Here is an 11,574-nt window from a genome sequence, read left to right as displayed (position 1 = left end):
AGAAGAACAGTAGTTTCTGAATCCTAAAAAGTTTTGTGGGCCATTTTTCGCCGGAACAGGCTATTTGATTTCTGAACACCCCTAGAAAAAACACCTTTTTCATTATAACTTTTAAGCTTTAAGAGATAGCGCTTCGCAATGTTCCACAAAAACGTGTAGTTTTGTTTGACAAATAACTTTGTAGAAGGTTGGAAAAGTCTTGGAAAAATAGAAAAAGTTATGATAAAAATGTGATTTTAGGGATCTTCCATTGAAAAAGTCACATATTTTTTAAAGTATAATAGTTAGACATGGGGTGTCTTTGGCAATATGGCTCAAAATACTATCCACTACAGCTTTCCCGAAGACACTATGTGTATATCTAGTCTTAATAAAAAAGTCTTTTAGTTTTGCACTTAGTGTACGAGAAAGGCAAAAAAGGTGTCTTTTAAATGTCTACACATACACACATACACTCATACACACATACAGACATCAGCTCAGTATATCGAATTTCTATATAAAACTATGGGCTTATGGGCCACCATCAAATATTGGTTTTTAGTGCGATCCTATAGCCTATACATAATCTTAGTGTACGAGTAAGGCCAAAAACAAGAAAATTTAAAATCTATATAACTCGTTTGTAATTTCGTGTAAACACAAGCTTCAATCGCTAGGCAAGAGTCAACATACAGCAGCTTCAGAGAACTAAAAGTTGTCTGCGCCATTTTGCGCCGGACCAAGTTATACGATTCTCAAATACCCCTAGAAAAAACATATTTTCTCAAATAACTTATCAATTTTAAGAGATAGAGCTTCGCAATGTTCTACAAAAACGTGTATTTTTATTAGCCAAACAACTTTGTAGAAGGGTGTAAAAGTGCCTGAAACATATAAAAAAAGTTATGCTCAAAAAACTGATTTTAGAGGCCTTCCACGGTAAATGTCACATATCTAGTAAAGTATAAGTCACAGATACATGATTTTTGGCAAAGTGGCCTAAAATACCACCCGCTACAACTTTCTCGAAGACACTAGGCGCATATACGGTTTAGGTGAAAAAGTAAAATTTTTATCTCACTTTTAGGTGGATTAATCATTTCACAGATTTTCTCAAAAAAAGCCCTTTATGATATCTAACGTTTCCTCCGAACAAACTACAGCGAAAAAATCAACAGAAACGATGCTATTAAAAAAGCGCACGAAATCGACAAAAAGCAACACTGTGGATCCGTTCTGGTTTGCGATAAATCTTTCAGTGAAATGTCTTGTCTTGTAACTTGACCATCCGAACACGAATCGTGTTACACGATGTGTTCAGGAATAACGGTGAGAACGATTGTGGCTGTGTCAAAAGACAGGAATACCGTCTTCGACCAGAGGCCGTACAGACTGAATACCTAACACCTAGACAGCGGACAGGACACATAACACCCAGTGGACTGGGCGGGAATCGAACCCACACTCCATAGCCCATACGTTTAGTCGCTAACCGTACGGTCACGAATCCACAGTGTTAATCCGTGTACCGTCTTGTTCCTTTTAGGTGACTTATGCATTCTCTCACTTCTTGGCTTGAAAATTGCTGAAGCAGGAAATCGTTATTGATGCCAATTACATTCCGACTGACCACGGTTCAAAAATGGATGTTTGATTGAGGTCTTGTCCTGTAACTGCCATAAGCTAAGTAGTTGGTTGATTTCTAGATAAAAAAAAATCTTATCATTTATTTTGCATTTTAGAATGCAATTTTAAATTTCAAATTATGTTATTCAGATAACGGTGGTTACATAAATGGTTATGCAATACTAATTTAACGCATAACTATTTTTTGTACGTGCAATAACTACTGAACGAATATGGTAATACGTAATCATTTACTACAATCGTTCAATTGCATTTTCCAAATGATCAAGTAATCTATCAATGCGCAACTACATTACGACTGTAGCACGCGTACGATGGGCACACTGGGTGCGTGCTTCCTACCTAGGACTTTTGATTAACATATTAAACTCGAATGACACAACCGATTTTCAGCTTTCTCGTTAAGACACAGCTCTCTGAACAGAAACTCCCTTTCGGTTCGAATTGATGCACATTAGAAAAAGCCGCTGTTGGCGTTTGTTTGGTAGCGGCCAGTTGCGCCAGTGCGCATGGTCATAAATAGTCTTTTCCCGAAGACCTGGCCAGCAGCCGCGTTAAAGTGGCTTGTTGTACATACAAAGGGGCTTAATTGAAGCTGGCGTTTTTTTTTTCTTTTCAAGAGTCCGTGCGGTGGCGGTGGAGTGCTGCGCCCGCTGGGAAACCAAACAAATCCACCAAAATGCAAACATATTTATTTCAAGCGGCGCAAACGGACAGCCCCCCGATTGGCTCCGGAGTCCCAGAAAAGGTCCGCGCTGCTCGACACTTGAAGTAATTGAACATTGGAGGCACGAACTATTACTTAATGGTTCTGTGTGGCTTCAAGCACCTATTTTGAAATTTATTCCCCTGTAATTGGTGCTTTCTAGCGCGCCGCAGCGAATCAGATTTATGTCCGGGGAGTCGTGATCGGGATGAAATAATATGCATGCATTGCATAGAGGATCTACCAACTTAGCGAAGCATGGATGGGGCTTGGATTTTGATTTACTGTGGGATTTCGTGGCGGAGCTTTGTTTCATTAGTTGGAGATCGCCGTGAAGGCACAACACTGACTGGGTGTCATTATGAAAAAGGGCAGCAACAGAGCTGATGGTGCAGTCAAATTTTTTGACAACTTAATAAGGGCCTGGTGATCAGTGCTGGAATTTCACGCGATATATCTATCGTGTATGATGTAACGGATTTTTACCTATTATTATAAAATTAACCTTTCCACCTTTCCACCTTTTTTCGTACTACAAAGTTGTTCTGAACGGCTATACAGCAATGGAAGCAATTCAAAACGAGATTTTAAAGAATATTCAAGTGCTTTAAAAGCCGTTCTGCTCAGATAACTAAGTATTGAAAATGGTCATCAAAAATTCGAATACATCGCATAAAATCACTAATCACTAATAAAAAATACATTTAGTAAAATTATCCTTGTCTAATACCCGTTTCTTTTTTTTTCAGGTAAGTCTCACTATCGTCACCAGAAAATCACCGACATTTTTTCTCACGGGTAAATATAGTCACGATCATGGAATCAATTTTTTTGGAATGCGCATGCGAAACAAGCGACAAAAGAGAACCAACGACAAAGCTTTGTTTTTGTCGGAGATAATAATGACAAAGATTCGAAAAATTTTGTCAGCAACAAAAAACAAGACAATCTTGTTGCTAACTTTTCATCTCGTTATTTCGCATTATTTCTAGAGCAAATTTCGGTTTTATGCAACCATAGCTTCTGCTTTTATGGAAATATTCGAGAATCGACCAATGATTACAAAATTAGCAGTATTTTCGGAAATATCAGTGCATGCAAGGCAAATGATTCTTGTCATATTGTGTGCGGGTTCTGATAAAGGTTTGTCGCTAGGTGCGTTTGTCAGTAACAAACTCTGTTGATGACAAAGAGTATATTGTTAGGCGTTGCTCGAATATTGACTCCCTGGTCACGATAGTCTAAAATTATAAGCATTAAGATGACTCAATCCAAGAATGAGATCCACAGCGTGCCACTGTCAACATGGAAGGGATCATTCCTATGGTCTAGCCTCCGAATAATTACCAACCTCCGCACGTTCAGCATCCGCTAATCGACCGGTAATTGGATTCTAACTGTCGTACCAAACTGGTTCGCAGCATGTCAGCGGGCGCCGTTCAACGTTTCCAAAAAGTCAACATTTTCCCAAAGTTGGTTCTGGAAAATTAACCTCTAATTAAACAGTCACAGTCAACTGGCGAAGTAACACACGATGAAGCTAACAAACAGCGAACGCTCACGGCAGCGTTGGAACTAAATTAGATCGCTCGGAGAGTAAACACCGCCTCCCGCCTGCATGGGACCAGTTTTGGTCTGTTTCAATAACGGTTCCGGATGCCCACATAGACGTGTCCCAGTCGGTTCTAAATTAATCACGTGGTTCGATGTCATGGTTCACGGTCATCCCCTTCATGATGGCAACGTTGAGACAGAGCGGATCAAATATCCGCCAAACAGTCGATTCGTGACCAGCAGCTCTAATTAGCATACTTATTGATACTTTCCAATCAATTCAAGTTCTAGCCTGCGGAAGAAAACATCAGTTTTGAATGCGACAACGGCAGTTGCCGGCCGTCCCATTTTTATTTATCTGCTCCGAGCTTTGCGGCAGTGCGCCAATGCAAGCCTCTGTGCACCTTTTTACATAATCTCGGCGCAGAAAAGCCCTTCGAGCCAGTTGGTTGGTGAGATTTGCAGTCGGCTAATGGACTTACGCTAATTTTACCTTAATTCAGGAGGTGAGATCGGTATAAAATGCGCCTCTGCAAATAAGTAATCCGGAATTTAGGCATTCAACTGATTAGTTACGTAGAAAGCTAATGCCAAAATATCAAAGTTCCATGAGAAAATTGTATAACAACTTTGTACACTGTTATGGGGTGCAGAAAATCATTATTTTCCAGGAATTTTTTTTCCTTCTTTCTCTCTACGAGCGATGCCATTAGTTGCATTAGGTGCATCAGACTTGCGCAGTAGAAGCCTCAGTGAAACAACGTGGCAATTGTTTCGCCTTAGGGGAGGCTTCTCGGTGCATGGATCGACCGCATCGTCGGTAATTTTGAATGCCGTAAATAGTGGAAAAATTATGTTGATAATATCCTTAAGCCGATGAGGTGGCTAACTAACTGCATGTTTGATGAAGAGCGCATTCGGCTAATGAAATAATGAAAATGAAAGGAAATCTTCGGCGAAGAGGAAATCATTATGGGGCTTCTAAATTGACGCCTTAGGAACCATTGGCAGAGCATAGCTTTACATACAGCAAAAGCTTGAAGATTTAGTTACATTGAAAACTAGTTCGTTAAGACAAGACGTGTGATGTCTAATACGCAGATGGTTAGTACTATACTCGTTCATGTCGATTTTTGTTTCAGTTAAAAAATTTAATAGCATTTCACTCATATTACCATCTAAACCTATTATGCGGGATTATAATGCTGCATATTCTGACACTCTATAATGACAATAACTATTTGCATATACGATTATTTATTGTGTTCTGCTCATCCTTTCAAATGATTATCCTAGTGTTTTAAAAGTTAACACCGCATTTTTTCAGGAATTCTAGCTGAGATCTTCCAGCAGTTCTTTTAAAAGATTCTGCAAAAGCTACTTTATTTGTTTTTTCTTGAATTCTTTCAACCTTTCGGGACTCGCATACCCCTAGAACACTCACGCAGTACCGCCGCTCTTGTCTATAACGGTGCGAGTCCCGGAAGGTTAAAAGTTCCAGCGGAAATTCCTTCAGAAATTCTTTAAATTTTTCTGGAGATCCCAAAGGAATATCTGAAAGAATGCTCTGGAAAGAAATTTCTGGAGAATTAAAAAAAAAACCTGTAGGAACTCTCGGACAAAGTGAGAGAAAAAAATAACGGAATACTTACCGGATTAACTACTAAATGAATTACTGAAGAAGTTTTTAAAGAATTTCGTTTGGAATTATTAAAAATCTTCGGGAGAACGCTTCAAAACATTCCTTGATGAATTCCCTGTAAGAGCTCGCGAAAGAGTTCTGAAACAACTCGTGGAAGATATCTGGAGGTATTCCTGAATACATTTTCTAATAAACTTATAGAGGAGTTTCTAAAGTATTGCCGGTAAGAATTCTCGGAAGAATTCTGTAGGACTATTTTTAGGAGGAATTTCCGGAAAATGTGGAAATGTCTGGATGAATCTTCGGAGGAACTCCTGAAGGACTACCCGAAACGATTTCCGACAGACATGGAGAAATCCATGTAAGAATTTCTGGGAGCAAGTTGAACGAATCATCAGCGAATCCTTAGAGACGGAAGGTAAATCTAGGTAAATTTCCAAAGAAATTCCTCCCGTCAACTTCCGGAATAATTCCTCGAGAAACTTCCTTAAAAACTCCTGGAAGAACTTCTGAAGAAATACCTTGAGGAACTTCCGAAGGGATTCCTGAAGTAGACAGACAATGCAAGCACTAATTCTTAGATGAACCTTTGAAAGAATTCATGGAGGAACTTCCGAAGGAATTACTGGGCATACTTACGGAGGAACTCCTGGATAAAATTCCAGAGGAATTCCTGGACGAACTTTCGAAGGAATTCCGAGATATACTTCAGAAAAAAAATTCTGCAGGAACATCCGGTGGAATTTCTGATGGAACTTCCGGAAGATTTCCTCCGGAAGATTTCCTCCGGAAGTTCCTCCAGGAATTCCTCCCGAAGTTTCTCCGGAAGTTCATCCAGGAATTTCTCCGGAAGTTCTTCCAGAAATTCCTCCGGAAGTTCATCGAGAAATTCCTCCGGAAGTTCCTCGAGGATTTCTTCCAGAAGTTCCTCCACGAATTTCTCCGGAAGTTGCTCCAGGAATTCTTGCGGAAGTTCCTCCAGGAATTCCTCCGAAGGTTCCTTCAGAAATTCTTCCGAAAGTTCTTTCAAGAATTCCTCCGAAAGTTCTTTCAAGAATTCCTCCGGAAGTTCCTTCAGGAATTCCTACGGAAGTTCCTTCAAGAATTCCTCCGGAAGTTCATCCAAGAATTCCTCCGGAAGTTCCTCCAGAAGTTCCACCGGAAGTTCCTCCGGAAGTTCCACCGGAAGTTCCTCCAGGAATTCCTTCGGTAGTTCCTCCAGGAATTCCTTCGGAAGTTCCTCCAGTAATTTATTCGGAAGTTCCTCCAGGAATTCCTTCGGAAGTTCCTCCAGGAATTCCTTCGGAAGTTCCTCCAGGAATTCCTTCGGAAGTTCCTCCAGGAATTCCTTTGGAAGTTCCTCCAGGAATTCCTTCGGAAGTTCATCCAGGAATTCCTTCGGAAGTTCCTCCAGGAATTCCTTCGGAAGTTCCTCCAGGAATTCCTTCGGAAGTTCCTCCAGGAATTCCTTCGGAAGTTTCTCCAGAAATTCCTTCGGAAGTTCCTCCAGGAATTCCTTCGGAAGTTCCTCCAGTAATTCCTTCGGAAGTTCCTACAGGAATTCCTTCAGAAGTTCCTACAGGAATTCCTTCGGAAGTTCCTACAGGAATTCCTTCGGAAGTTCCTCCAGGAATTGCTGCGGAAGTTCCTCCAGGAATTCCTTCGGAAGTTCCTCCAGGAATTCCTTCGGAAGTTCCTCCAGGAATTCCTTCGGAAGTTCCTCCAGGAATTCCTTCGGAAGTTCCTCCAGGAATTCCTTCGGAAGTTCCTCCAGGAATTCCTTCGGAAGTTCCTCCACGAATTCCTTCGGAAGTTCCTCCAGGAATTCCTTCGGAAGTTCCTCCAGGAATTCCTTCGGAAGTTTCTTCGGGAATTCCTTCAGGAATTCCTTCGGAAGTTCCTCCAGGAATTCCTTCGGAAGTTCCTCCAGAAAGTTCCTTTGGAAGTTCCTTCGGAAGTTGCTCCAGGAAGTTGCTCCAGGAAGTTCCTTCGGAAGTTCCTCCAGGAAGTTCCTCCTGGAAGTTCATCCAGGAAGTTCATCCAGGAAGTTCATCCAGGAAGTTCATCCAGGAAGTTCCTCCAGGAAGTTCCTCCAGGTAGTTCATCCAGGAAGTTCCTCCAGGGAGTTCCTCCAGGAAGTTCCTCCAGGAAGTTCCTCCAGGAAGTTCTTTCAGGTAGTTCCTCCAGGTAGTTCCTCCAGAAAGTTCCTCCAGGAAGTTCCACCAGGAAGTTTCTCCAGGAAGTTCCTCCAGGAAGTTTCTCCAGGAAGTTCCTCCAGGAAGTTCCTCCAGGAAGTTTCTCTAGAAAGTTTCTCCAGGAAGTACCTTCAGGAAGTTCCTCCAGGAATTCCTTCAGAAGTTCCTCCAGGAATTCCTTCGGAAGTTCCTCCGGAAATTCCTACAGGAAGTTCCTCCGGAAATTCCTACAGGAAGTTCCTCCGGAAATTCCTCCAGGAAGTTCCTTCGGAAATTCCTCCAGGAAGTTCCTCCGGAAATTCCTCCAGGAAGTTCCTCCGGAAATTCCTCCAGGAAGTTCCTCCGGAAATTCCTCCAGGAAGTTCCTCCGGAAATTCCTCCAGGAAGTTCCTCCGGAAATTCCTCCAGGAAGTTCCTCCGGAAATTCCTCCAGGAAGCTCCTCCGAAGATTTCGCCAGGAAGCTCCTCCGAAGATTTCTCCAGGAAGTTCCTCTGAAGATTCCTCCAGGAAGTTCCTCCGGAAATTCCTCCAGGAAGTTCCTCCGGAAATTCCTCCAGTAAGTTCCTCCGGAAATTCATTCAGGAAGTTCCTTCGGAAATTTCTTCAGGAAGTTCCTCCGGAAATTCCTTCAGGAAGTTCCTCCAGGAAGTACCTCCAGGAAGTTCCTCCGGAAATTTCTCCAGGAAGTTCCTTTGGAAGTTCCTCCAGGAAGTTCCTTCGGAAGTTCCTCCAGGAAGTTCCTTCGGAAGTTCCTCCAGGAAGTTCCTTTGGAAGTTCCTTCGGAAGTTGCTCCAGGAAGTTCCTCCAGGAAGTTGCTCCAGGAAGTTCCTTCGGAAGTTCCTCCTGGAAGTTCATCCAGGAAGTTCATCCAGGAAGTTCATCCAGGAAGTTCCTCCAGGAAGTTCCTCCAGGTAGTTCATCCAGGAAGTTCCTCCAGGGAGTTCCTCCAGGAAGTTCTTCCAGGGAGTTCCTCCAGGAAGTTCCTCCAGGAAGTTCTTTCAGGTAGTTCCTCCAGGTAGTTCCTCCAGAAAGTTCCTCCAGGAAGTTCCACCAGGAAGTTTCTCCAGGAAGTTCCTCCAGGAAGTTTCTCCAGGAAGTTCCTCCAGGAAGTTCCTCTAGGAAGTTTCTCCAGGAAGTACCTTCAGGAAGTTCCTCCAGGAAGTTCTTTCAGGAAGTTTCTCCAGGAATTTCCTCTAGGAAGTTCCTTCAGGAAGTTCCTCCAGGAAGTTCCTTCAGGATTTCGTCTTGGAATTTCTGGAGGATCTTCCGGTGGATTTCCTGTGAAATTTTTTTTTCTGAGCAATTCCTGGAGGAATTCGTGGAGGATTTTTCGGAAGAATAATTTGGGTTAGTCCTGGAGGATCTTCCCTAGACAGTTCTGGGGAAAGTGCCATAGAAATTCTTGGAGCAGCTTCCAATGGAATTCGTGGATTAAGTTTTGGAAGAATTCAGAGGAATATCTGAAGGATCTTCGAGGAGTTCCTAGAGGATATCCGGATTAATTTCTTGGGGAATTCGTGGAGGAACTTTTGGAGTAACTCCTGGAAGAACATCCTGGGGATATTCCTGGAGGATCTTCTCAAGGTTCTACCCTTCTTCTTCTTCTTATTGGCATTACATCCCCACACTGGGACAGAGCCGCCTCGCAGCTTAGTGTTCATTAAGCACTTCCACAGTTATTAACCACAGCGAGGTTTCTAAGCCAGGCTACCATTTTTTGCATTCGTATATCATGAGGCTAGCACTATAGATGGTCGGGTTTCACATTTTATAAACCCGAACCCGACCCGAACCCGATTTATAAATTTCTTTCAAACTCGGACCCGACCCGAACCCGGAATGAAAAATCTTATCAAACCCGAACCCGACCCGTACCCGACATTTTTGCAGTCTTAAACCCGAGCTAAACCCGAACTAATTTTTTGGCGAAAAATTCAAATTAGATATTTTATATTTCTCTTTACACCCAAAAGGGTATAGGCCTAAACAACGAACAAGCCATAAAATTACCAGAAACAAATAAAAAAATACTCAATACTTTATTTTTAAAACTCGTACCCGACCCAGACCCGACATTTTATCATCTCACAAACCCGTACCCGACCCGAACCCGACATTGTTCTAATATTCCTAACCCGAACCCGACCATCTCTAGCTAGCACGATGATACTTTTATGCCCAGGGAAATCGAGACAATTTTCAATCCGAAAATTGCCAAGACCGGCACCGGGAATCGAACCCAGCCACCCTCAGCATGGTCTTGCTTTGTAGCCGCGCGTCTTACCGCACGGCTAAGGAGGTTCTACCCTACATGATCAAAAAACGTGTTGTCCAATTTCGGGTAAGGAAATTCTCCCCTTCTGAGTCATGATTTTTATTCATTGAATGACAATTTTGAAGCCTGTTCAGTATGGCTTAATATAAATAAATTATAGGAGGAAAATTGTTTCCCTGGGGTAAAGTGCTGCAAACAATTTTCCACTAGAAAATGGTATTTGGCTGCGACGCATTATTCACGTATTATAACAAGCATAGACTAACTCAGCATAGATTTCTTCGGGCTATGTGCGTTGGTCTTTTATCGAAGCGATATCATGCGATTATTGTTTCTTATTTATACATCGCAATGCTTTGGTTTAATTCCGCAATATTTTAACCTACTATTAACTTCTTATTGTGGTTTCCGCGAAAGACAATGCGAAAACTAATTTCCATACCCCCCATAAAAAGGTTTTATTGTGATAGATAATAATTCAATCATGGGATTTCAAAAACATCAATAAATTGCTCTATTTATATCTAACCTGCATCGAACTGCGATTGCACAAATAAATATAAAAACTGAATTGCCCGCAATCACACAAACCTCCTCAGAAAGATACCGAAAAGCCTGCATGTTGGTCGTGCCTCGGTCATTATCATTCTAATTGTGTCATCACGCGCGGGCTCTCGATCTCAAATTTCCCATAAAGCTCCAATGACACAACCGGCAACGATTCCTAATGGAGTTCACCCGGTCCGGGTCCTAATGCTCCATTCAAATGAAGCAATCATGAAAATGGTTATCTGGCAAAATATCTGGTAATGTAGCAACCACGCCTCGATTACGCCCAGAGTTTTGCTTTCTCTGGGTGGTATCGGATGCCGTAACTTCAATTACTTGTCCATATCCCGCACTCGTGACAGTGCTCGACCTCGGATATATGTAACGTCAGTTGACGTCGTTCAATGACTAATGAACCTTTCGGCGGTTTGTTTAATTTCGTTGTACTATTGTAATGTTTACGATTCGAAAGGTAGGGAACACAGCGCCGGATTGCAACATGCATATGCGCTTACAGGGGGGTACGGTCCGACAGAGGTACCAGCAGCGATAACCGCCGCTGGAAGGCGATAAACTAATAAATGTTATTGTGCCAAGTCGTAGTGAAAATAACAAATGAATTTCGTTGTTAATGAATGCCGAGCTCGCAACTCCCCTTTTCCCTTCGCTGCTGGAGCTGCATCAATTCGATTGAATGCCGCTGGAAAAGTCGCTACTAAATCTCAAATCGCATTTCACCATTGGAGAGCTGGATATGTAAGACCATAACCCTTTACAACCGGACAGGCAGCGAGCGGGTGGTGGTCCCTTTTCAGCGTTCTCTTTTCCGCTCCGCGCCCGTCGTATACGGCCATCAAATCCAAAATGAAATAATAACAAAAGTGACAATGGTTTCACTTTCCTCCGACGACTGCTGCAAGACCCCATTGATAAACGGTTTCAAAGTTTTCGGCAGACCCAGCCGGATTTGCGCATAGCAACGGTTGACGGAGTCCGCCAGGTTTTCGGAACAGGAGAAAGGAA

This window comes from Armigeres subalbatus, chromosome 3 (assembly GCF_024139115.2).
Source record: "Armigeres subalbatus isolate Guangzhou_Male chromosome 3, GZ_Asu_2, whole genome shotgun sequence".
In the NCBI taxonomy this organism is placed as follows: Eukaryota; Metazoa; Arthropoda; class Insecta; order Diptera; family Culicidae; genus Armigeres; species Armigeres subalbatus.
Note: the sequence above shows the minus strand (reverse complement) of the source record.